This window comes from Tympanuchus pallidicinctus, unplaced genomic scaffold (assembly GCF_026119805.1).
Source record: "Tympanuchus pallidicinctus isolate F22 unplaced genomic scaffold, pur_lepc_1.0 scaffold6, whole genome shotgun sequence".
NCBI classification, from domain to species: domain Eukaryota; kingdom Metazoa; phylum Chordata; class Aves; order Galliformes; family Phasianidae; genus Tympanuchus; species Tympanuchus pallidicinctus.
The window spans coordinates 9,443,425-9,470,341 of record NW_026294780.1 but is presented as its reverse complement, the minus strand read 5'-3'; the positions used below and the strand labels follow the sequence as shown (position 1 = coordinate 9,470,341).

General features: G+C 42.6%; 2 protein-coding genes across 7 annotated transcripts in view; one reads left to right on the top strand and one right to left on the bottom strand.

Moving 5' to 3' along the window:
• AFF3 (ALF transcription elongation factor 3) overlaps positions 1-26,917 on the top strand; it is a 319,206-nt gene that overhangs the window by 251,708 nt on the left and 40,581 nt on the right. The gene's annotated exons all lie outside the window — the stretch shown is intronic.
• Positions 1-26,917, bottom strand: part of RPL31 (ribosomal protein L31) — a 662,822-nt gene that overhangs the window by 627,398 nt on the left and 8,507 nt on the right. The gene's annotated exons all lie outside the window — the stretch shown is intronic.

Sequence of the window (26,917 nt, the reverse complement as noted above, 5' to 3'; positions counted from 1 at the left end):
GATGCCTAATTCACAGTCCCAACCTATTATCCTCTTTGTTTCCTTACTGTGGAGGATCAGACAGACCCCACTAGCTCTGCTAGACAGAGCTGGTCTGGCAAAGAGGGGACTGAGCCGTGTGGCCTTTGTAGCCAGCTCCCTGTCCCGCTGATAAAGCCTGCAAGGAGCCCACTGTAAGCTCACTGGCTTATACTCAGCACCTGGTTAATATATTTGTTTCATCCACGCCTGAACTGCTAAGTACAGGCTGCTAATAAATCTTTTTGACTTACCACCTTGGGCTGCTGATAGACAAGGCATCTCAACACTAACATCAGTTCTGCAGAGCAAACAAGCTCCATTCAGGGAGTTTGGTGAGCTCCACTGATCTTTGGTCTGCTTTTGTGTTTGGTGGAAGGGATAATACTTCACATTTCCAGGTAGCCATGCCCTCTCTATCCATATTTGGTCACAGTTAGGATGCATGATGTACAATATGTGCTGGTTTACTGTTATGGATTACTATTATGACCAGCTGTACTCAAGGTCCTCATAGAATCATCTGGGTTGAAAAAAACCTCCAAGCTCATAGAATCATAGAATCATAGAATCATAAAGGTTAGAAAAGATCCCTAAGATCATTTAGTCAAACCATCCATCTACCACCAGTACTGCCCACTAAACCATGTCCCTAAGTACTACATCTGCCCTTTCCTGAACTTGTCCAGGGACAGTGACTCCACCGCATCCATGGGCAGCCTGTGCCAGTGCCTCTCCACTCTTTCTGAGAAGCCATTTCTCCTAATATCCAAGCTGAACCTCCCCTAACACCAAGTCCAACCACTGGCCTGACCTATGAGTTCCAGGATGGGTGTGGGGAAATGAGCAGCCGGTCATGAGAAGCAGTGGAGCCACACATCTGCAGGCAGAGAGATGATTTGGGAGCAGAAGTGATGCTGAACTGACTTTCAGGTGTTGTGGTCAATGGCTTTATGTCCAGATGAAGGCTGGTAATGAGCAGTGTCCCCCAGGGGTCTGTCTTGGGACTGGTACTCTTTAGCACCTTTATCAGTGATATGGATGATGGGATCAAGTGCACCCTCCACAGTTTGCTGATGACACCAAGCTGAGCGGCGCAGTTGATACAGCAGAAGGAAGGGATGCCATGGGAGGGACCTTGATAAACTTGAAAGGAGGGCTTCTGTGAACCTAATGAGGTTCAGCAAAGCAAAATTCAAGGTTTTGCACTTGGATTGGGGTCATTCCAGACATGTATACAGACTGGGAGAATTCCTTGAGAGTAGCCCTGCAGAGAAGGACTTAGGCATCCTGGTAGATGAAAAACTGAGCATGAGCCAGCAGTGTGCACTTGCAGCCCAGAAAGCCAACTGTATCTTGGGATGCATCAGAAGAGGGGTGGCCAGCAGAGTGAGGGAGGTTATTGTCCTTTTCTACTCTGCCCTCATGAGGCCCCATCTTGAGGACTGCACCGAAGACTGGGGTCCTCAACACTGGAGAGAAATGGATTGTTTGGAGGGGATCTAGAGGAGGGCCTCAAATATGATTCAAGGACTGCAGCACCTCTCCTATGAAGACAGGTTGAAGGAGCTGGTCTTGTTAAGAGAAGATAAGGCTACTAGGAGACCTCATTATGGCCCTCTAGTATTTAAAGAGAGATTATAAATAGGAGGGAAATAAACTTTTTACAAGAGCAGATAGTAATAGGACAAGGGAGAATGGTTTTAAACTAAAGGAGGAAAGATTTAGGGTAGATGACTAGGAGAAGTTTTTCACAGAGTGTGGTGCAGTGCTGGAGTAGGTTCTTGGAGAGGTATGGATGCCCCATCCCTGGAGGTGATCAAGGCCAGGTGGGATGAGACCCTGGGTAATCTGATCTAGTCCTTGATCTAGAGGTTGGCAGGGGCAGGGGGTTAGAACTTGATGATCCTTGAGGTCCCTTCCAATTCAAGCCACTCTGATTCTCTGATTCTGTGATAGCATCGCTTTTCTTGCTGAGCTAGCCTTCCACACAAGGGGCAATGTGGTTAGCTTATCAGAAAGTGACTCAGCTTGCTGGATGGCCTGCAAGCTTTGATGTGACAGTGCTGTCTGATCAGTGACAGCCACAGGGAAGTTCTGGTTCAGGACAGCTGCTCTGGGTCCCAGCAGAGAATGAAGAAACTGAGAAAATGGACTCTACAGGAAGCAAAGACTGTCTGGAGGGGAGCGTGTACACTCAATGCTCTTTGCCATAGGAACAAATACATAGCTCCAGCAAAGCTAGTACACTGCTTATACCTTCAGGATTATCTTTGCAAGGAAAAAAGAGAGTGCCTCTGACAAGGGATATGGATTAACCACTAATCCCTTACATGAAAGCTCGTCCGATTGAAAATGCTGGTGTCCCACAGGTGTAGCCCTCCCATTCAGTACAGCATAGCAAAGGGTGATGGCTGCAGCAGTTTGTGGCAAAAATGATCTGGAGTTTCTCAGCCCTCCTAGGTATAGAGCTTGAATGAGTAAGAGTAGTGCTATGTATTGCATATAAGATGTTCTTTTCACTACTGGAGGCTGCTGTGAATTGGTGAGAAGGGGCTTTCGAAAAAGAGCCTGTGGAAGGCTTGGAATGAAAAAGAATACCTGTAGAACTGGATTCTATCCCCCTGTAGTACTCATCATGTTTGCTATTGGACGCTTTCTCATACGTCCATTATTGCTGGTGTTTCTTTGGATTTGTTCTACAATGGCTATGGAGGTGCAATTTGGATGCATTGCAAAGCTGTGTGAGAAGGTACAGTAGAGCTGTCCCAGGGAATTTTAGCAACATTGAGCCCTAGCTAGCTATATTACATACTGTGATTCTTTTGGCATTTAGAGAAAGAAAAAGAAAAGTTGAGATGTGGTTTTTTTCTTCAAGGAAGTGGCAGCAGTTTGTTGCCATGACAATCAACATTTCCTGGTTCCCTGTGAGCAGCCCCATGCACTCCCAATAGCTCTCAAAGATATCTGAGGGAGAAACATCAGCATTTTGGAAAATATCTGTCTGCTAAAAGAAAGTTCTGACCAGTAGTTTCTCATGTATTTTCCTTGGCTTACTAGAATCCACGTGTGAATAATTACAGAATTAACACGAAGTAAAAAAGAGACAAGGTGCATGTCTGGGGCCTTTTGCATATTGGAAAGGGGAAAACAGGTCCCACTGCTGGCTGGCAGCATGAAAAATATGCAAAGTGCTATTGGGAAGAGGAGTGTATATGTGTGCAGCATATGAAGTGCCTCAGCATATGATTAACCTCACTGGGTATGTAGTAAATAGTAGATAACTGTGATCAAAAAAGTATTCATGTGATTTATCAAGCTGAGCAACTGTGCATTTTGCAGTGAAGCAGGAGGTCAATCCTGAAATCTAGGGCAAGCAGAGCAATAGGAAATTGCAGGGACTAAGAAGTTAATCATACCGTTGGACTGCTTCCATCTGGTTTTGAAAGACAGAGTCAGTGCAGTGCTAGCAAGGACTCTTCACAGCAATGGATCAGGAATTAATTTTTTCAGCAAATCTTCAGCTATCATTTGCGGTAACACAGGCTTATAAAAATGTAATTTAATTTCTTGGGAATAAATCACATAGGGCAAGAAGTGTGAGAGTGTTTCGGTTTTTTTTTTTTGCTGTTTTTTTGTTTTGTTTTGGTTTGGTTTTGTTTTTGTTTTTTCCTTTAATGTGTGCATCCAAGGGGAAAAAAAAAAAAAAAAAAAAAGGTGAGTAAAGGAGAAATAGCAAAAATCCAAGAGGAAACAAACAGTAATGATATGAAACCTGGAAGGCATAAATGGTCAGCTGGTTAAATCATGCAGGTAATTGTCTTTGAAAAATCAGTCTGCAGTTGGGAACCTTGTACATTTTTATGACCCTTGGAGGCATAATCTTCTGTAACCCATCTGTCCATCTTCATCAGCATGGGTCAAAGGAGCACTGTCTTAAATTATTGTTGAACCGATGCTCTGAACACCATTCCCATATATCATGGGTACATAGCTATGGGCAGTGAATTTGTTAATGTATTCTGTGTTTTCTTTGTTATTGATATTACTTACTGATATTTCAATGAGACTTGAACATTATGCTCCCTTTGGGCGATGACAGTGCCTGTAGGCGAGGAACATGTTGTAAAACAAGGGGGATTTTAACCTTGATAGTAACACCAGTAGCTCAGACTTGCTTTATTGGAAGACTTAAGGAGGGCAGTTAGTTGATAACATTATGCCTTTCTTTCTTCAGCAGTGGGATAAGAGAATAGAGAGACCTGTACTATGAATGATGCATTGCTCTATTTTTAGTGCTGCAAAAGTGAAATCTTATAAATACTTTTGTATCTATTTCCTGGCAGTCTGAAGAAAAAGAGCTCAAGTTTACATAGCACTAATAGCAGGAAACCGGGGATCATGCTGTTCCCACAGATCACCACACTTCCATTACCACCTTATTTTAAGAAATGCTGAAAATTCATAGCGAGCAGCAGCACCTCAGCCTGGCCCAGTTACATGGTGTTAGCTTGGGGCTTTTACCTTTTTGTGTCTGTGGATCATGCTCTATCCAGAACTCAGAAATTCTCCAGAGCGACTGCAGCAATGAGAACATTGAGTTTCCTGCCAGTGAGCCAACTATTCCTGCAGCAGGCGGAATGAGATGGCCCCTTCAAGTCCTAATTGCTCAGCGATCAGCCTGGCCCAACAGGGCTTTCTGGCATCAGCCCCACTAGCTCTGTAGATGACATGCTCACTCTGGTTGTTTTTTCTATGTCTTGCGAAGGCAGTTTAGAAATCACAGCTGAAGATTTGGGATTGCCTTGATGCTGCCTTGATGGCTGGGGATCAGGCCCAGTCAGCAGGCAGGTCCTGCTAGACCTACCTGATCTCCTTCCGTGATCAAGTGATCTGCCTGGTGGACGAGGGAAAGGCTGTTGATATAGTCTACTTAGACTTCAGCAAAGCTATCAACACTGTCTCCCACAGTATTCTGGAGAAGCTGGCAGCCCATAGGTTAGACAGGTACACTCTTTGCTGGGTAAAGAACTGGTTGGATATCCAGGCCCAGAGAGTGGTGGTGAATGGAGTTAAATCCAGCTGGTCACCTGTCATGAATGGTGTTCCCCAGAGTTTGGTATTTGGGTCTGTCCTGTTCTTTATTGATGACCTGGATGAGGGCATTGAGTGCATTGAGTGCACTCTCACTAAGTTTGCAGATGACACCAAGCTGGGAGGAAGTGTTGATCTGCCTCGGGTTAGAAAGGCTCTACAAAATGATTTGGATAGGTATCGCAGGGCTAAGGTCAATGGGATGAAGTTCAACAGGACCAAGTCCTGTATTTTGGCCACAACAACCCCAGGCAATGCTACAGGCTTGAGGCAGAGTGGCTGGAAGATTGTGTGAAGAAATGGACCCGAGGGTGTTGATCGATGCTAGGCTAAACATAAACCAGCAATGTGCCCAGGTGGCCAAGAAGGCCAATGGCATCCTGGCTTGTATCAAAAATAGGGCAGCCAGCAGGAGCAGGGAAGTGGCCATCCGTCTGTACTCAGCCTTGGTGAGTACTGTGTTCAGTTTTGGACTCCTCACTACAAGAAGGACCCTGGAGCATACCCATAAAGGCAAGCATGCTGGTGAGTGGTCTGGAGCACAAGTCTTATAGGGTGTGTCTACCTTATCAGAATAAGTACAAACTGGGTGATCTCATGGACACCCAGGACTTTCATTAAAAAAAAAAAAAAACATATATGTCTCGAGGACCACCAGATTCCCCTTGCAATGTCTGCCACTTACAGACACCCATAGCTCTTAATCCCAATATCATGCAAAAGTCTCTTCCATCCAAGGAATTCATTCCTTCTAAAAACATTTTTCTTTCTGTGCACAGCCACTTTCAAGCTCTATGCCCAGCAGAGCTTCCAAAGGAGGGACTTGACCCCACATTTCTGACACAGCCAAATTCAAATTGTTAGGATCTTTTGGTGGGTAAGGAATGTCGCAAGAAGCTGTAGAACCAGCTTGAGCTGGTTATAGAGGAATACTTCTTCTGTGCATGTGAAAAGTCTTTCATGCAGTCATCAGAGGAGGAGGAGGTATGTTTATATGCTTTTCAGCCAACATTGACAAATTGGGTTTGGATGCAGACTTGGGTTTACTCAAGTAGTTTGAGGCAGCAGGGAGCATTTTTTTTTCATGGTCGATGAGAAAAGTAAAGAGAAAAATGACAAGTTCCTGGTTTGGTTTGATTGAGAGATTGTTCTGCATGAAATGAAAGCTTAAATCACATAACTGTTTTTAACATTTTGAGTCCCATAATAATTGTCTTTGTGGCTCATCAATGACTCAGTTAGGAGCACACTAGCCACGATTCTTACGTTACACAAAACTCCACACTTTGAACTCTGTTTTAGGCTTCAGTGACCAGATTTTCACTGGTACAAATCAAAATAGCTCCACTGATTTCAGGAACGTTATCTCAGTTTTCACTCGCTGAGGACCTGACACCAGCTTTTAAAAAGCACGTAGTTGTGTATGGGCACCTCCAAAAGTGCCCAAGTGGGTTCTATCACAGACCTCACATATGTGCAGGCTTCAGGATCTGGTTACAACTGCAGTTCAACTCATCCTGACTGTCCATCAGGCAGCCAAACCAGCAGGATTGCAGGGAAGGCGTGTGGGCTCATCAGCCAGTGGAGCTCTTTTGATAGAAACCAAAACCCAGAAAGCTGAAATGGCTCCAAATTTGCAAGGTTTCTCTCTCAGTCAGCATTTCCAGGTGGTCTGCTCGGCGACATTTTCTTCGTAAATGATCAGAGCACTTTCTGCTTTATTTTTCATTACTACTGCTTTCTCTGGGGCTCTGTTTCATGGGAAAATTCAGAACTGGAGGGCTTGGTTCCATCCTGGAACAGCGTGAAGTTTCAAAATCCTCCTCAAAATGGAAGACCTTCCTTCTCTCAAGGACACTATTTATAGTAGGCTGCCCTTTCTGCAGTCAGAGAAGAGTCAGATAGTATGATGACTTTGTGCTCTCCTGTGTTTTTAACTTAGATGAAAAATTGGGTCTGGCTTGAAAGTAGGTGTAAAGAGTCCATGTTCAGATATTACATTTTATAACCTGAAAATGATATAATTTTAAAAGGCAGAAATAAATAGAAATTACTTAAATTAAATTAGATATTTTTTCCAAGGGGTATGATTAAATGAGATACATTCTATTCTCTAACATAGCCTGCAATCTTCTGGCATTTTAGCAAAAATGGAAAATTATTTATTTTAAGGGTAGGTATTTTATGCCTAATGAAATTTACTTTTCATACCAGTGTACCTTCTGCTATAAAGATTTTAAAGGTCTTTTTCACCCTTAACTCTTCATGCTTGCATGTCTCCTCCTCACACACATTTGCACAGAAGAGAAGTCTTTCTCTGTGCAAATCCAGCACCCAAATGATTCACAAATAGCACTCACTTATTATTTACTGGCACAATCAAGCATAACTGCTCTAAATGAACAAACAGTCAAAAAATTAAAAAAAAAAAAACAAAAAACAAAAAAACCGTACCAGGGGAACAGGGTTAAAGAAACCCATGATTCTGATTTACACAACAGATAAAAATCACCCCAGAAGTCACAGAGACCTGCCAAGTAAATCTCTTGCTTCATAATGATCCTTTAAGACACTTTAATTTGCTTTTGTGAGTATCTGCACTGGAGCTGGCTTTAGCTCTTGCTGTAGGTGCCTGGGGAGGTCTGTGCTGGTTCATATCCAGGTAGGTGGTGACTGCTGATGGTGCTCATGGCAGTGCCTGGCTCCCAGCAGCCCTGTGGGAGGTCACATCTTCCTTTATCTTCCTTTCCACAACCTGTTTAGAGTGGAATGAGATAAAACAGACACAGACCCTCTATCACAGTCATCACCTCATCAACCCCTCTTGCCCCCCTTCTTTTCAGGATGTCACCAACTGGGCCTTCCAAATCCCCTCTGCCGGTTTCCTCAGCCTCCCTCGCTGGCTCTCTGGCCATTACTCGTGGCACCTTTCCCACCAAATCTGCCCTTTCCCTGCTCCTCAAAACTACTCAAACCCCACCAGGACACCTGGACCCTTTCCCAGGTCACCACCTACTGCCAAAAGTCTGACACAGCCCCCATTGCTGGAGGGGTTGGCCTGCCTTCCAACCACATGGGAAAAAAAGGCCGCAGCGAAGGTCAGGACAAGTTGTCTGGTTTTGTGGCATCACAGACACCAGTGTAAGCCTCTTGCCAGCATGTGGTGGGACACAGACTGGCCAGGTGGCAGTGAGGGAACAGCACTGCCACCAACACAGTCACCCCGTGGCCACCTGCCCCCAGTATCCATGTCAGGTCTCTGCCTGCCTCTTGGGTCTTCTCCTTACAGTTCCCTACAACATCCATCACTCATCCCTGCTAATAATGCCCACAAATACTGATCTCCTAAAGCTGCTTCTTTTAAGGTCATCATGTCCCTTCTTCTGAAACTTAATATCTTGATGCTGACCGTGTGGAGCTAGAGAGAGTTTATAAATATTTGTATCAACAACATTATTCCTTTGATAGCAGACACTAGGACAATATTTCCCACATTAAAAGGGCTCTTGGGGAGGGCTTAGGAACTCTGGCCAGGCTAAAATAGTTGCCTGGAGGAAGAGGAAAAACCTTGGAGAATTACCAGGCTCTTTTTTTTTTTAATTTTCAGACAAATGGACTTTTCAAACTTTGCCCTGAAAAGAGATCTGGTCATGACCTACTATAAATCTCCTTTGGCCATTTAAAACCTCACATAGCTCTGGTTAAACAGCATTGCACCAGACAAAACCTCCAGGGCATGAGGACATTGCTCCGTTTTTTTCCCTTTCAAGCTTGTATATTGTCCTCATAACATATTGCCAATGTTCACAGGACCAAATGAGACTGTGGCCTTTCTTTAATGTACTCAGTGCTCTTGTGTTGAGAGCCTGTGAGGTCAACAGGAAAACATGGGATGAAATCTCGGCTGAGTGTCAGTCTTTCCCAGGCTTCCTGGCAATTTCCAACTTCTCACTCCATTGTTTTCACCTAATAAGACAGAGCTTGTCTTCTGCTCGATAAAAAAGGAAAAAAGAAAAAAGCCAAGACTCAGAAAATGAGCAGTTTTGTAAAAGCCTGGCAGATTCCCAGTGTGCTGAAACTAATGACGAGCAGCACGCTCATTTTTCTAGTTCGAAACTTCTTGGTGCATCATGTGAACACCCCCCAAGAACTGCTGGAGGGGGGGGCAGAGCATAGAAAAGAAGACCGTCAGGCTTCTGACACAAAGGCCATAGCCCACAGTTTTGAAATAAGGAGGTTGAAAGGTGGAGCCCTCACAAGAACCTCATTTGGGGCTCTTCCAGCTGTTGGATTACCTTTCTTCTCCTCTTGGAGGGGTTCGCAGCACAGCACCTCTCTCTGTTTGAACTGAAGGGGAGAAAAACTGCAGAGTCTGCTGTGCAAACCCAGAGAACAGTTTGAGAAAACAGCAAAACCCAAACACTCCTCTGAGATTATCCCTCTGTAACTGATACAGAGACATACTGCGACCTCAGGTTCAACTTGTCTTTTTATATACCATTTTCTGTGTTAGCATGTTGCCTGCTCGTCAGCTGCCACTGAATTTGAATCTCAGACTGTCAGTATTTTCTAAGCATTGTGGAAAAAATGTATGTATTTTCCTAAACAATTACAAGTGATTTAATGCTGGTGAAAAGTGTGAGGTTGCTACCTGATTATCCAGGAATGTCTCAGCTGTGTCTCAAGGATATCTGCCTGGCTGCCGGAGCCTTGCTCAATTCCCATGCATATTCTTTACCCATGCAGACAAAGAGCAGTGTTAAAGGCGGCGAGAGCCTTGGCATTCAGTGTAGGAAGCTAAACTGAGCCAACACCACATAATTTTCGGTGAAATGCATTTCATCGTTTTCTTACATTTGGACAAAATGCAGTATTAACCATTTATTAGCATTACAAGAGCTGTGACAACTTTCTCCCACTGGTCACCGTACATTGCTGTCCTCCTCTACCTGCATAAGGTCTCCCAGGTTGGTCAGAGCAGACGATTAGAACAAACATGCCCTACTCAAATTATTAGGGTTGTTTTTATGGCCAGAAGTCTGGTACCACCGTGGAGCAGTAGTAAATTGGGGATCTGTTTTGAATTATTCATATGCCGGTCATTTACCACATCACATTGCATCAATCTTTGTGAATATCGTTTCTGATTAAATGAAGGAACATCCAGAAAATGAATTGTCACTGCCCTAGGTGGAGAAGATGTACTACAGTACATCTACATGTACTAGACAAAGCACTCTTAGTTTCTTCAGAGTTGAGCTGCACAGGGATATCCTGCAGCAGTGTTCAGCTGTTGAAATGGGAGGTTAGCAGGAGAGGACTGGGAACTGCAGAACCCGTAATTGCCTGGACCCACCAGTCGCTTCTTTAGTAACTCCAACAGCTACAAAGATGAAGCAGGGGTGAAATGTGGTTGGTCTGGATGGTGTAACAAGGGAGATCATGGGGGAAAGTAAAATCTGGAACGAGAAAAGATGAGCCTCTGTTAAACTAAGAAATTCCACAGTGGATTTTATTAAGGCCATACCGTGCCTGAGAGAAGAGATTTTATGTCAGTTTTCAGGTTGTGGTAAGCTGCAGTTTGATTGAGTCAAAGCTTAGCCTGTGTGAACACTTAAGGTGCTTAAATGTACTCTCCACACCTGTGCTGAAAAATAATTACCCCCCAAAAGTCACACTTTTTTTTTTTTTTTTTGGAAGTGACACCCAACTCAAATAGCAACTGCAACTCTAAAATTAACAACATATGTTTCTGAAGCCAAAATGTGAGACGGGTTTGCTTGCTTAGAAAGCAGTTGCCTTAGGTTTGTCTTGCATCTGGTAAAGAGCTTGTTAAGGGTCCTATTGCAACCTTGAGGGGTTCCTAGTTTAATTGCTAACTAAGACAGCATTTTAATAACTTTGTTTTAATCTTGCTACCATCTTGGGGGAGGCAGAGTTATTTATTTGGTTGCAGAGCTGCATGGCTGGGAAGTATCTGATTCAAGTTACGTACATCTTTGGTTGACATGACTCATGTTACAGCTGAACCAAACAAGCCAGCTCTGTACACTTAAACTAAGCAAACAAATGTAAAACACATCGCTGCATTAGTAGAACCACAGTTAACTAATTAACGATGGGCAACATAGTCATCAAATCAAGGCCACAATCAAGACCTGATCCAATGAATCAGAGCTTTAAGTTATCAAAATAAAAATAAAATAAACCACAATACCCCATCACATTTAATGCAGAGGGTAATGAGCTTTAAATTGTAAGCTTGCCATGAGATGGAACTACTTCCAGTTAGTCTTGTATGAGGAAAAACTGAAGAGAAGCTGGCTCACATTTTGACCAGGTTCCAGGTTCCAGTTGGTGGAAGGCACTGACTGAGGCAATCAAGGACTGCACTCATTGCTCCTTGCCAGTGGTGCATGGAGGACTAGTGCTAGTATGGTTCAGCTGAGGGAAGTACACTCATCAGAATGAACTCATTAGTGATAGACAGTTTAGCATTTCCTTCTTACATCACCTGATTATTGTGAATGTTAAGTCTTCTGCTCTTATCCTCTCCTGATCATCAAACTCGAATCAGAGATCATTCTGAAAATGTTGCACAGTTGCAGCTTTTAAATTAGATTCAACATTTATGAAAAATGCTTTTTGAAGGATTACTAGGTAAGAACTATGAATAACTTTTGGAATAATTCACTAGCAATAAATGACAGATTTAAGAGTCTGGCATTTGCTGCTAGGCAAGGAAACAATTAATAGAGACCTTTTTTCTTTTTTCTTTTCTTGGCCACCTATGTACTCATGCACATATGAAATAAGATCCTTCTCTTAAAGGAAAAGAAAGCATTCAGACTTGTGCTTTCTTCTGAAGAATCTTTATTTTGAGTGTTTGCTGGCTGCCAACATAACCCAGAAGAAGTTTGGGCAAGCATAATGACAGAGCACCCACTGGCTTCTCCTGCTTGGTTGCACACTGCAGGCATTAGGCTTGGTTGGACAGACTCCCTCTGGCAGGGGCTCCATGGGGAGACAAGTAGGATGCAGCTGAGAAGCACAGCTTCCCCCCAGTCTTAAATGAGAATAAAAGCCAGAGAAATGGCAATGCATCTCATAGCCCCTTCCTTTTTCCCACTTATATAGCTGGAGGCTGGTTTCCCACATATGGTCAGTACAACCTGGTATCTAGTTCGTAGATCACTGCTGAATGTACCCATGATCTTGCAAATGGAAATGACTGGTTGGGCTGAGACTACTTCTCTCCTGTGTGGTCTGTGACTCAGTGACTAACGTCAATGTTCCTGTGCAGGGAAAGCATTGAAAACCCAGGCTCAGCCAGAGCCACCTCCGTGGGGCCCACTAATAACTCTCCATGCTGTGCCTAATAACAGTCTTTCCTTTGCCTTCAGTTAGGAAGCTAATGGGAATCCATTTGCAGCTTGCCCTGATGACTTCTGTTCTAAGACCACAGCTGGCCATTGTGCTTTTTAGCAGATGAATTCCAATAATCATTAAACAAAGTTGCCTGGGGTCCACTTCAAATCTGGGCCAATGTCACAGCCCTTACTCGTGTCACACATGCTGGTGTGTTTCATCCCCTAAAATCAGTGTGATTTGTGAACAGCCAGGGGCTGTATTTGCACAGCATCGGACCAGTACTTATTTCCAGATAGCCATGCTGCTTTTCATTTCATCTAGAATCATGCTGCCTAACCCCGGAGAGCAGAGAAGAAGTGCGCGAAGTCTTAGTCCATGAGATCATCCCAGTAATTTGTAACTGCAGGCGCTGTCTGTCTAACTTTATTTCCCTGTGTTAAATAATTGTGATATTGTGTCTTTAAAACCCACAACAACAACGAAATCAAAACAACCTTAAATAATCCACAGACATATGGAATTGTTTTACAAAAGAAAGTCAATTGCTGAGACCCCTTAAAAATGGAAATCTACCAAGGAAACCCCAGCAGTCTCTTTGACAGTCTGCTCTAAAACTTCTCACTGCTTTGATGTTGCTCACAATTTATGCTCCTCAGAGGCTCGGGGATGAAGGAAATCATCTATTTTAATAATGTGAAACCTTCTTCTGGCTGCCCGAGATGGGAATTCCTGCTCTGTTTCCTGTGCCTCTGAGAGGGCCGAAGGGGGAAGAAGGGCTTAAAACCCACGTGGCTGTTACTGATCAGCACCACAGCATTGCCTGCCATTCGGAAATGGCTGTCCACACGTTGCCTGTGATTCAGGAGGCTACGCTTAGGAAAGCTGTCTGTTTCAGCTCAGTCTCCACAGAAATGTAATTTCATCATACTAGTCATTCATAAGGAGACGTTATGGGGCAACAATTATCATACAAAAGCAATTATTGGAATAGTCTCTCTAATTCAAAATTATTTTAATTACTAGTGATACCTGTTCTTTTTCTTTTTTTCTTTTTTTTTTTTTTTTCCTTTCTGTGCTAAGTGTCCTCCTGATTCAAAAATTGCCACTAGGCTCTCGCCTTTGGTAATTGCAGTTCTCTGTGCTGAGTGAACAAAGAAAAAATTAAACTGGAATGTAGCAGGCAGGCAGAATAGGAAATATATGTTCCTGCAGGAGAGCTACTCTCATCCTAATTACCCTGCAATTGCCAGGTTCAAAATCTAATTTATGAGCAGTATAGATAGAATGGCCACATTAGTCCATTATTTCATGATGATTTTTTTTCTACCCTTGATTTGAGAGAGGAAGGATTTTGCAGCACAGCACACTGGCATTGTCAGCAGCTGCTCTGGGCAGTGATGCCAGACAACTACACTTGAGAGAGACTCCAGAAAAAAATTGAAAGCAGTCTCTTAACAGCAAGGTTTTATAGAAGGAGTGCTATAAAGCAGTTAAATGAATAAAGCATGACCTGATGGGCTGCCTCAGACCACATTCAGAAACAGACCCAGAAACGTATGAAGGAGAAAAGTTTTCCAGCCTGCTGCTGCCACACCTCCTACCTGCTGCAAAATGCCCCAAACACATCTCTTAACCCTCAAAAACATCTCTTAACACCCCCAGAGTCTATTTTACTTTGACAATCTGGAGGAGTAGTGGGTGAAACTGCCACCATGCAATGTCTGGATTGCTCATGGTTCCAGCTGTACGGATTTTTAAGGTCCCCTAACCTAAGCCATTCTGTGATTCTTGCTGGGCAGATAATCTACATCATTCCCCTACTGTACGTGTTTCAATCACCAGCCCCCTGGATAAAATGGCTCTGCAGGCTTCCTCTCCCTCTTACTGCCTGCAGTTCTCCTCCAGACTTATTTTTGCTTGCATCATGTCCCCATTCTTAATCCAGTTATTTCACCACCTAAACCCTTCCAGTTAAAATAAGAGAAATGAATGCTTACATTTAAACTGCTATTGCGTTTTGCAGTCAACAACCCTATAAAGCTGGTTTTGATGAGAAAGTTTATACCTTGTTTGATGCAGGTTGTCTGCAAGGCCCAGAAAGACAGGAGTGCTTTGTCTTACCCTTGGGCTAGTTTGGAGGGATTTATTCACAACTGTGGGATGGGAAAGTTAAAATGGAAATGAGGTACACGGGTATCTAAAGTCACTTGAGAAGCCCTAAGATAGGTAAAGACATCCTTATGGGCCTGACATTCATATTGCAAAGGCAGCTAAAGACTGCTGAGTCTATGAAATGGATAATGGCATAGAGGCAACTAAAAGTAATCTCTATCAAATGGAAAAAAGTGGGGGGCAAAGAGAAAAGAGACAGGCAAGAGGAAAGAAAAAAAAAAAAAACACGTAAAAGGGGAAAGATGAGTGCAAAGGCATGGGAGGAAACTTGCTGACTGTGGGTGTGCCATGCAAGTCTCAGGATAAACTGCCCAATAGTTCAGTATCTCCAAGCTGTACATAAAGCGTATCAAAATCTTTCCCTGTTGCAATACAAGTCCATAAAAAAGTGCTGTCTACTTTCCTGAGAAAGTATTTGGTTATATCAATTGGGAGTTTCACTCTTAAGTATTCCCTTTCCGTTTCAAGTGCAGAATGCAAACAGAATGCTCTCAGGAATAGAAGATGCCTGCCCTGATTTGTTCTTCCAAGGTTTTGCTTTTCCTTTGCCCCTGAGGAACAGTCTATTTTTATTGACTTTTATGATTAATAAAACTGTCTGAAACCCTGCTGGGGTCTTCATGCTAGTTATCAAAAGAAGTCATCTAGCCCTTTCCCCTAATGTCTAAGTTAATGGCAAAGACCCAGCATTTGATCTTTCTCCCCAAGCTGCAGCTTGTCTAGCAAGGGTTAGATTCATGTCGAGATGGTAAAAAATCCCAAGGAGTGATTTCCTTGCTGCACAGACTGTGGAAACCCATACTCTCCTGGAAACCTATCTGTCTGTCTCATCTTCTCTGCAAAGCCCTTGTGCAGAATCTCCTGCTCTTCCCCGCTGCTTCCCAGCTGAGGCAGATGACCCGATACGCTTCTAAAGAAATGCAGAATGTATATCCTCACAGCTGGATGCTGAACTTCCAGCCTCAGCACATGCCAAGAGCTATACCTTTACCAGCCTCCTGCTGGATAGCACTGCTAAATGTATGCTGAAGAGGCCCACACTTTACAGAGCATATCCTGGGGTATGCAGGACCTCAGGCAGGTGGGGAGAGAAGAGTCATAGAATGGCTTAACTTGGAAGGAACCTTAAAGATAATCCAGCCCCAACCCCTACCATGGGCAGGCTGCCCAAGGCCTCATCCAACCTGGCCTTGAGCACCTCCAGAGACGGGGAACCACAGCTTCTCTGGACAAAAGAGGAGCAGCAGCAGGGCCAGTTAGCTTAGGGGAGAGCGAGGAGGGACAGCAGCATCTTGCTGTGGCATGAGGGAACAGTGCTGAGCAATGCTTCCCCCTGCTCGATTGCCCTGTGTTTGCATTTCCTTTCTGCTGCTTCAGGAGAGGCAGGGAGAACAAAAGCTACATTGAGGAATAGGCAAAGGCATCTATGCATGCCTCAGAGATACTGTAATATCATAAGAAATCTAAAAAGATGCATGGCAGTTAAAAAAAAAACAGCAAAACATACGAAATACAGATTGAAAAATATATTGGAAGATATGACAGCAACTACATCAGGTCACAGCATGGTGTAAGACTGGCTTTTTTTATTAAAATGACATACCATTCTGGTGCTTTTCCTACTAGATGGTAGTGCATTTTACAGAAATAAAGGATTGATAACATCCTGGAGGAGGGTGCAGCTGGGGAGCCACTGAGACCAGACACATCAATACCACATTCTAGATGAATAAAGCAAATAAAATTATATTTGCTTTGTAATTTATTTCTGCCTCCCCTCGCATTCTGTGTGTGCATAAACAAACCTTACATTTACTTTCCAAGGGTGATGTCTAACAACAGGATGCAATTCACATTTGATTTTCCTTTGAATTGTAAAGGACAATTTGCATAACTGTTAACATAGCTTTGTATATCTGTGCTTATCACACCTTGTCATTGTGTTTCATAGGACAACTTTATGCAATATAGCTGAGGAAAGTACAGCAAAGTTTACTAGAAGGGGCTGCTCTCTGTTATAAAAACCTTCATCAAGTACCTGCACATTGTTATGCCGTATTTCAGTGAGTTAGATCCAGACACCCTAAATAGGAGGACCATTCCTGGGCTGCATGAGCACCTCTGTGCACTCCCATCAAGCTTGAAAGGGTGACCTTACCTAGCTGGAGTACAGGGCCAAGAATCTGAGCCTATCAGAATGGGAGAAATTTTTCCCCAGCAGCTCAGACCTTCAAAAACCTAAGGCTGAACTACAGGCAGATATTCAATAGCTGAAAATTGGTTTTAAACATCCTTTATTTTGAGCTAGCATGTCAATAGCAGGTAAACAGAATTTCCTGGGTAGCGCTTTCTAAAAACACATTAAAACAGTTGTGCGTGTTGCTGGAAAACAGGCTGTACTTACATCAGAACCGAGCATAGAAGAACCTTTTATAAGCCTTCAAATAATCTCGAAGTAATTAGCTTTTAACATCCTCTCTGCTACAATTCTGAGCTTTATTAGCTGTTCTGCTTGCCATTCCTGAGTCTGCCTAATGTCTTCTGTAGAACAACTATGCATTTTTCTCAAGCATTTGTCATTTCTTGAAACACATAAAAGAGAGCACTTGGATTCCACTAACAGACCATCTAAATGCTGCTCTGCATAGGAAGTGATATATGCTGACAAGGAGTAGAAGTCAAATTTTCTTTATATGGTTCTTTATGGTGAGCAAGCCTACTTAAAACAAGCTCCTTCTCAAGGCAGCATATTGATTAGAGCTGACGGGCCGAAAAGACCTTTGGGAAACAACAGAATATGGCTTGAGTCAAAGAGTAACACTAAAGCTGGCAGCAGCAGCATTAAGAGTCAGTAAAACCTGAGAGAGTTTGTCTCACACTGAAATTTATTGCACCCATTTGGACGGCCATTACGGTAGTTAGTAATTTTATCTGCACAAGTTCATCTGTATTTGGACTCTCAGAGCTTAGCAAGAGGTCTTGCAAGACAGAGCTGTGTACAGGGCCCCGCACACTGAGGCAAAGGGCTGCCGTGTGGAGGCAAGGCACAACTGTTTCTGGAAATTAGCAAAGGCTGCCTGCTTTGCTGGGCAGTGATGACTGGCATTATGTTAACAGTAATTCTGAAATCAGGCAAAGGCAGGCCAAAGCAGACAAGGATTCTCCTACTGCAAAGTTCAGTCTGCTGTGGCCTCTTAATGAAGCTGTCACTCAGAAGCAAGAATTGCTGTTTTTTGGGATAGAAGTGCATCTATGTTTCATGGTTTAGGGAATAAATGAGACAAGCAAAGCAATGACTGGGCTGATCTCCAGAGGAATGGTATGAAATTCTTCTGATGAGATATTTTGAAGATGGTGGATTAACGCCACTCTACATTTTCCACAAAATGTTTTGTATTGCTCCTGGCTGTGACTATTCTGACACCTACCGATTTTATACCCCTTTCTACACTTTCTCCCTGTCATTTGACCTGTAAGCACAGAATGCATGCTCCTTAACAACCTCATCTGGATATTTACCCACAGAAATTCATGCTCATTTAATCCTTTTTCTCATAACTTGACAAGATAAATCCTGCATAAACCTTCTGAAGCAGGTCCTTGCCTAACTTAGTTTCTGACACTTCCACTATAGATGGTCTGTACTTTTACTGATGATCTGTTCCAGTGCTTAATTATGTTTATTTTACATTTCTCCCAAGGCACTGGAGCCTATTGCACAAAATTCTAAGCTGCTAGGGCCACCTCCGAAATGGAGAATATATTCCTATCATTAAATTTGAAAGGAATTCAGCTTTAATGCCGTGGTGCAGTACTGGGTTAGGAGGGGATACACACACTGTGTATCACCTCTAATCTTTAGACAAGTGGAAGGAAGCTGACTGAACCATGAAAGAGTATTAATGCAGAAGAATCTGAAATAAACCTTCTGGGCTTCCATTCCAAGTCACAATGAATATGGCATTGGGCGTACCAGGCATACGGTTTACCCTTAGAATCCCAGATTCCTTCTAGCCAATCATAAGAGGTCAGAATCTCTATGGGGCATTTCTGAATAGTCACAGTTAGGTCTTCTTGTAAGTCAAAGACAGAAAAAGTGAATGCAAAAAGTGAAAATCCCAGTATCCTATACCTCCCTGGCAAGCTTTATCAAGATCCAACCGAGAGGGTCCAGTTCCACCTTAACTCAGCTACATTCTTATTCAGTCAATTTTTGAAGCCTTACAAAACAGATGAAGTTCTGATTGTGCAAGTCACATACCTTATTTCTCCACAGTCAGCAAATCACCTTGGTTGAGATCTGCAGGTAACATCCTGCCAGATTACTTATAAACAGTCCCATTCAACCCTTAGCAAAATGAGACCTTATTTTCACTGACCTCACCTAGCACTCACCAATTGCTTATTTTGCTGAAGTACAAGAACATCTTCTCCTACTGTTGTACATGACCTTAACGTTTTGTGAACAAGCAACTCTTGTGGGACTCTCCCTCCCTCTTGAAGGGCCTTTGCTTCAGAATCATTCTTCAGGTGATAGGGTTCAGATGCTCAGGTGTTTCTCCATGATCAAAAGAACTTCTGCTGAGACTTGTGGCTTTTACATTAGCCCACTCTAATGAGACCTTCTAACAGCTGAGCCCTGAACTCAGTAATCTGATCTCACCTGGACCAATGAGCTCATGCTCTCTGGAGACAGCTGGCAACTGCATACAGTAACTCCTGATGCTGCCAGGAAAGAAGCTCTGTCAAAGCATGGAAGGAAGGGGAGACAGGTGGGAAAGAGAGAAAAATGGAAAGTTAGAGTTTCCAGAAGAATGCACTTGGTTATTATGAGGAATCATTGAGTGCCAGAAAGATATCCAAAACTTCTGGTTTTTCAGATGTGGAAAAACTCTGCCTGACCACAGGCTCAGACACTAGTACCATATATATGCCAGTGCTCAAAAGAGTCCTTTTTCCTTCTTGCAAACTCTATCTGAGGGCCATATTTCAAAAATGAAAAAATATATAGTTTAAACATTCTAGAAAGTACTGAAAAGTGCTGTACTTTCAGTATTTGTCTTCTGTACAGTATTTGTTGCCATTCTGAACTGGCTGCCCAAGGGCAGTGGTGGAGTCACCATCTCTCAGGAGCTGTATGGACATGGCATTGAGGGACATGGTTAGTGGGCATGGTGGGGATGGGCTGGCAGTTGGCAGATCTTAGAGGTCTTTTCCAACCTTAATGATTCTATGATTTTATTATTATCAAACCGATGAAGGAAAGAGAAAAAATGAAACTTCTGGGGTACAGATGAAAGAGAGCACATAAAAGCTGTTGCCCTTGGTCTCAGGGGGAAATGAAAAGCACAGTCTTGAGTGATTCTGCTCCACAGCTTCTACCGCTTGCAACTTAGTCCTGTCCTGAAAGTTCTCCATGGAAATGGTTTCCCAATTTCACTCTGGGGACGGGAGGGTGGCTGCTTATAGGTTATTCTCAAAGCTGTTCATCATTCTCCGGGTCATTGGTCTAAGGGTATGTTCCAAGGACACCACAGGGTATGTAGGCAGCACTTCCCACTCATTCAGTCACTGTATGTTAAGACACAAAGAGTCAAATTATACTACCAACTTAAAAAGACTGCGAGGGCCCCCTTCTACTGAAGAGTTAATTTTCCTGAACCAGAGAATTTCTCGACTCATATTCAGCTGATGCAAGGTCAACGACAAACACACCGAGGAAGTCAGAGTTGCTTTATTTTTCTTGTGAGCAGGTCAAATAAAACACTGCTGATGCTCCATTTATCTGGAGAGACAAGCAAACACTTGGCAGTGGTGGAAAGCATACACTGGGATCTGGCAGCAGGCTCCTAGCACAGCTGTCAGCCCGCTGACTAATCACTTCATCCCCACGCTAATGCTGCTCCAGGTCTATTGGACCCTTTCATCTCAGATACGCCGGCACACGCTCCTTCTGATAGAGCTATTTATACAAAGATGTCACTATTAATTGCAATGTTGCATTTTATTTTAGGAGGTGATTTTAGCCAAGGTTTTTTCAGTGATTTTTCTCTTTCCTGCAGCAGTCATCCAAGGTGGGAGCTGTGATTCTACTACTGGCATCAACCGGGCCTTAAATAGATACCCCCCAGCCAGACTCAATTCTCTTGAGGGCCGTCTGCATGCATGAGCTTCATAACTTGTTTTTCTAAATGTCTCTTCTTAACAATTTGTTTTTCTTTGGCAGCTATTCAGGCAATTAAATTGCAATCACACCGGGCACACCTTACTCTCTGCAAAGACCAGATTTACCTTAGGTTTGCATTATGAGATGATACTTGCAGTCTTGTCAGCACAAACTCTTTAAGCAACTCCCAAGGACAGTGTTAAAATATAGGTGGGGCCTATGAACTCTCTCCTTGGCAGCTGTGCTTTATTAGTTGTGCTCTGCAAAGGTGGTGCGGCTAAGGTAATGCGGCGCTTCCACAGGAGCTTTATGTATTGTGACAAGCCAAACAGCCTCCAGGACTCTCACTCATCATGACTCCCGTTTCATACCTCATCTGTTATAGGAATGAGGTACGAAAACATTTCTCTGTTTCCGAAAGGTATTAACAGACTCCTGGGAAATCGTTTACCTGGAGAAAGGAAATGCCCAGCCTCATTTTATTTTTTTTTTTTGCCGACCGTGGCAGGGCCAGCTGCTTTTTTTGTTAGTGAACAATAGGTTTCCGCAACGGGCAACTGTAAAGAACTCAGACAGCTAATTGGTTTCATGCTCTCAGTTAGCAAAGGTACAAAGGCATAAATTTGTATCTCTTCCATACTGTGTTCGCAGCGAGGATGTCCAAGTGCTTTTTAAGCAGTTATAAAGGACATCTCTTAACAAAATTGAGGGTAAGCAAGTTCAGTCATCCCCATTTATGACTGTGATGGGGACCAGGAGAGGAAGGCAGAGCCGTGGAAGTTTGGAATGATTTGCTCATTCAGACATGACATGGCAGGCCTAAACCTGAAGCAAAGGTTGCTTATACTCATGTTGGATGCAGAACATGTTAAATGCAGAACCAGCTTTCATATTTTAACCCTAAGGATATCTGACTGTCCTCAAGTAGATGCAAATTTTAGAGTTTGTGGTATCATCTCCCTTTTCTCAGTATGACTTTGGCCTGAAATGAAAGGTTGACTTCCAGATTCATTTTTGTCAGCTATCCTTATTGGGCTATTCCTTGGCATTCCACAGTTATTTACCTCAGAAAATATTCCCATGTGTTCTGTTTCTACACTGGGATGCCCTGATAGGTAAGCCCAGGGTAGCCCCCACATGGTAAGCATTCATCAAATGCTTTTGCTGAAAGAAAATTTGAAAAATACTCAGGGGCAGCAGCAAGAAGTGGGCATTTCCATTGCGTCTGTGATTCATTCACAATTACCAACACAGGAATTCCCTACTGTGTGCATGGGAGGCTTGCAGCGTCTTTGGTGCCAGGCAGCAGAGATAATTACACAGATCTTGGCACCGTGATCTGTTTTTGCTTTGAAGAAGTACCACGTGGAATTTGCTTCTCACAACAAAGGGTAAAGTGTTTTCCGTAAAAGATCTTCACTAGGCTTTAGATTGACTGCAAAAGGGAAGAAGGAAGTGGTGTTTCAGATACTTTAATCCAGAATTAAAATAGAGACTCTGCCAACAGATCTCTAAACCATGGAATATGTTTTCATCACTGAGTTTGAAATATCATTTCAGATATCAGATTTATGGTTTGATTTAAAACAGTGTGGCCTAATTGAAGCCAATGGAGCTGTGACAGCTTATGCCAGCCAAGGGACTGGCTGTCTGTTTCAGAGTATTGTTTTCCCACAGTTGTCGTTGTTCCTCAAGACAGTGATAGATCTTCTGGACATTTCAAATATTTGAAGCATTCATGAAGTCTTTTTTAGGATTTTCTCCTACAGTTGTAATATCTGCAAATTTAGATCTCCTTCTCCATGTTTCCCTCTCAACCTTGACATGATCCTTAACAGCATCACTGGTTTATTCAAGTCATCTCTTTATTCTAATGGTAGCACTGCTCTTTCATAATGGTAACCTGGGTCACTTAGTGGTGGGACAGTGCTTGGTGGATGGTCTCACTGCAGGGTGAGAGGTAAAAGAAAAATAGTTTAGGTGATTACAGCAATACCAATTACACTGGGTAAATACTGTCCCATCTCCAGACAAGGAAAAATATAGCAGATAGTGTCTAGTTGTGTTAAAGGGTTTTTCGCTAAGAAGCCTGTGGATACAATTGCTGCAAAGACTGCTTGAATCCCAAAATATGAAGCATGGGCATGTTCAAAGCCTTTGTTGCGGCCAGAGAAGTATTTTCAGGGAGTCGCTCTGAAATGTTTTCTTTGTATAGACCTGATTCTCCTTTGCCCTGCATTCCTGATAATCATTTGTACGTGTGTAAAGTGGGTATCATTTTGCAACGCAATGAAGAACTGGAATAACAAAATCTTCTGTGGTTATTACATTTTGAATTAGTTTAATATTGCTATCAAACACTTGCAGCTTGGCAAAGAACTGCATCTGTTTTACATCTACCTTGATCAGGCATCCGTATTTTCTGCCTTTGAAATATTGAGGCTGAATTCCTGCAATGCAGTGTACACTTACTTACCCAGGAATTTCTGGTGCCCACTGCTCAACGCCATGATTTATTGTTATGACAAGCGGCATGGCTGTAAGCAGTAGCTTAATAGGAAGCATGAAGCAGGACCCAGATCTGGTCTAACTAACCTCAGGAGGTCTCCTGAGGGCAGCTGAGGCAAACTGATTTAGGAATCTTCACTGACTGAGTAGCAAACACCTGTACCTTCCTGTGCAAGTGTTAAACCACCTTGGTGCTGTTCATTTTCTGGTCACGGCCATGCAGTCTGATGGCTCTAACAACCAGTCCCACCACAGCTAACACCTCAGGCTCTTACAAAGTGTGAGGTGACTCCCCATCTCCAGCTGGATCTCAGATTGGTTGGAGCAGAGAAGTATTAATCTCCTGAAATCAGGGTATTTCTGAGCCTCCACATCTAAGAAACATTGAGTAAGCTCCATGTGGTCAGGATGGCCATCTATAGTTTCTGACTGTGGTCAGAAGCTTCAAGTGTTTTGTTGGTTATGAAGTGCTTTACAGGGTTTCTAGCACCTTTTCAGTGTATTTGCTCTCCTAAGCCAGAGGGTGGACGTGATTCTAACCCAAACTGTTGTTCAATTGCTTAAAATAAAAGTATCATTTCTACAATGTAGTAATTAATTCTAGAGAATAAGTCAACAGCAAAATGTGCACATCACTAAAATGCAAATCGGTATTTTATTTTGACTGAATGATCTTACTTACACACTTCAGAGAGAACAATCCAAAATGGAAGTCACAGATTTGAAATAGTGGTCACTTTTTTGAAGAAAACATGAAAAAACGTGTATATATTTTCATCCTGATTACTATAATGTAATGAGGAGCCTTGTAAAAATTCACCGTATTTAAAAACGGAAAGGGTAGAAAGGGGACAGGGAACTACAACAGTAACAGCATAAGTGGGAAAATATTGTAATGTTGTTCAGTTTCTTCAGTATATTGGCTATCATTAGAGCAACAAACATGGATCTCCAGATGTTTGTGAAGAGTCCAACAGTTATATTTTATATCTATGGCTGTAGTAACAATTTCTATTCAGCAGCCTAGAAAAACATTTCATGTCACAACAGGAAAGAAATATTACTGTGGGTTTTTTTTCTCCCTCATCCCCTATATAGCAATTCTGAATACTTCAGTCAAAGCCAAACAAAAAATTATGGTTAAAAAATTAAAATCACAATCACTGGGGGCAGGACATAAATGTGCAGATGTTCTGTGATGTTGAAATACTTTTCAGGCAGCAGTCACAATGATGTTGTGGAGAGGATGGGGAATCCATCAGAGCTGGACACTGTCAAAAGCATTCCCTAAGTTACACTGCCAGAAAAGGCACTTACCTTTTCATATTCCCTTAAGAAAAAAAAAAATCTAAACCAGAAAAATGATAGTGGCTTTTATATAGCTCTCACTATTATGTTAGTAAGGGATTGACTATAATCTGTTAAGTAAGCAGTATAGATCTGGAGTTTACCAGGCAACTTTGTTGTCTCAAAGTAGTGCACAAAACGTCAATTCTCCTTCTCCAGTGAGGAAAATTTTTACAAGCTTCTTAGCTGTTACTGTTTCAGACACCTTAATGCTGTTATACAAATGCCTGCCTGAAAATCTTGTTTTCCACACCTACCTGGTCAGACAAAGGGACACAATGAATAACATCAAACCAGCAGAAGGCAAGTTTTTAAAGGCACAAGTATATCTATTACATTAGTGTCTGTGTATGCTGACAGACCTCCTGCCTCCTAGAGCTGCATGCACGCAGGCGTTTCTTGAAGGTGATGTGGTTGGAGCACTGTATGCTACCAGTGCTCCAGTGGGGAAAGGTTGGCATGTGTTAAGGGAGACAGGGATGAGGCTGGAAAGTGTGCACTGAGGGGAATCACAGACCTAAACCCACATCTCTTATGTGTTGGCCTCTTCTTTAGCACCAGAGCATGTTTGTTGTATGCTCATGTCAGGTATCAGATCCTAGTTCTCCGGAATGAAATGCACCATTAGTAGGTAAAGACAATTCATTAGGTGCAACATAGCTGAACTGTAATTAATTATCAGATATTATTTCTCACAAAATACATCTCCAAAGTTCCCATTGCATTAGCCACAATATTGGACTGATGGAGCATAAACAAGGGTAATGATAAACATTGGTGAGCGGAGTTGGGAAGGGTTGGTTATTAGGGTACCGGTGTGTTTCATGCAGAGTTTATTTAACAGTCTTATTAATGATCTGGAAAAAGAAGTGAATAACCATTTAATTAAATTTGCATTTGATACTAAATTAGAAGTTGCTGCAGACATCTCCGAGGGCAGAGAAGTAAATCAAAAAGAGCCAGAAGCGTTAGAAGCATGTACAACAAAGAAGAAAATGAGATCTGGCATGGAAGGAAGAAAAAAACAAAGCAAGCTAATCTCTCTGGAAGCAAGTAAACTAAAAGCTATCAGTGGAGCAACTCTGGAGAAAGAAGTGTTGAAAGAGATGTAGGAGTGTTAATGGACGATATATTCCATCACAGGTCTGGTATATGTTTACAAAAGCAACAGCATCAAGGAGCAGGGATGTAATAGCCCTTCATTGTAGGGCTCTAGTGAGAACCATCTATAATGTAGCACTCTGTTTTGGGCATCCTGTTATCAGAGAGATATAGACAAATTGGAATGAGTTCAGAAAAGAGCCATAAAAATGATCCTGTATCCCTGGAGATAATGACTTATGAAGAAAGATCACAAGAAGTATATGTGTATGGCCTTGTCTGGAAGATGACTGAAGTAGGGCAGGAAAACAGTCTGCAAATATGTGAAAGGAAAAAGGGAGGAGGATAATTCATCACTGAAACTATTAGTAATAGGATGAAATAATAAGGAACAACAATAAATTTTAAAAGGGCAACTTCAGGTTGAACATAGGGAGAAATCTCTGACAGTGGAATTTGGGTTAGTTTGCAGAGAAGTTTCCCAGAGGTAAAAGCAAAAGCTGCATTCAAGTCATTTAAAATCCAATTGGACAACTCACTAGAAAATGCATCCTGCTACAGGGAACAATCTTGCATTGCCTAGGGAATAAGCTGGATGGCTTAATAGGACATTCCACACTCAAGTCTTTATGACTGTGGTATTTCAATATGCATGGTCAACTATATGGGGAAAGTATACTTTTCTTTTGCTGTCAGGCCTGATAATACCAACACTTGCACGCAAATATAACTTTTAAGAAGTCAAGCAGCTCTGCTGACAGCACTGCTCTGCTGATGTGCAAAAACATGAGCCTGATCTCTTCGTGCTTCTGCAGGATCAGAGCCCTAGATCACGCAGTTGTCAATATCAAGGCAACCACATCTCCAGTGGGTAGGCAAAGCAGTGTGCAGGAACAAAATGAGAGTAGGAAGCTCCAGTGAGAACATAATATTATTGTTATTCTATTACTGCTGTAAATGGCTGATACTGCACACTACAGCTCTGTTGACTGTTCACCTTTTCCAGCTTTCACCTCTGCACAGGGTTCATTAGGCACCATTAAGACTGCTTCCTCTGTGCTATTTTTACCACGTTTGATACTTTTAAAATATCCTACATAGTTTGTTGAATGAGCAAAGAGATGAGCTGAATTGAAAGCT